Source organism: Callospermophilus lateralis, chromosome 3, assembly GCF_048772815.1.
Source record: "Callospermophilus lateralis isolate mCalLat2 chromosome 3, mCalLat2.hap1, whole genome shotgun sequence".
Classification (NCBI taxonomy): Eukaryota; Metazoa; Chordata; class Mammalia; order Rodentia; family Sciuridae; genus Callospermophilus; species Callospermophilus lateralis.
Genome location: NC_135307.1, coordinates 34,888,541 through 34,889,172, shown reverse-complemented (window position 1 = coordinate 34,889,172; position 632 = coordinate 34,888,541).

Here is a 632-nt window from a genome sequence, read left to right as displayed (position 1 = left end):
AGAAAAGAAGCCCTGAGTCAGTCATTGATCTTGTTTTAGAAGTCAGAGCTATTAATTGAAAGGCATATTCAGCAAAATCCAGCTTTTTTATGCTAATAATAATGACTTCCTCACATACAATCATTCTGTCCTCTCTTGATTATTACTAGCTCTCATCTCCATGCTTAGAGAATTTCTAGCATATAATAATTCAATAATTCAACAATTATTCACTCACTATTAGACCCCTTAGGAGAGTCCCTCAGTTTAAGAAGAGCCTATGGGGTCCTCTGTTTGGCTGAATCCTTAAGGCTACTCCTCCCCAGCCCACTCAGAGAGCTCATCCCAGATGTCTTTCCTCAGGGCTGTACCTGTGGATTAACTTGAAGGCAAGAAGAGTCTGGAGGATAGAAAGTAGCATAATTTGTACTTTAAGTTCCCATAGTGACTTTTATGAATGTAAGTTCTTTTATGTAGTGATATTAAAACCATCCTTTTATCTATGAGCTTAAAAAAATGAGTTCCTCAGTGTGGTTCAATTTCAGTTTAGTCAATATGTTTAAGAATGTTCTAGATCTGCAGAAATGCAAAATTAATCAGACACTATATCTTCCTTCAGATAGCTTGTAAACAAGACTAACATCTTTGTAAAT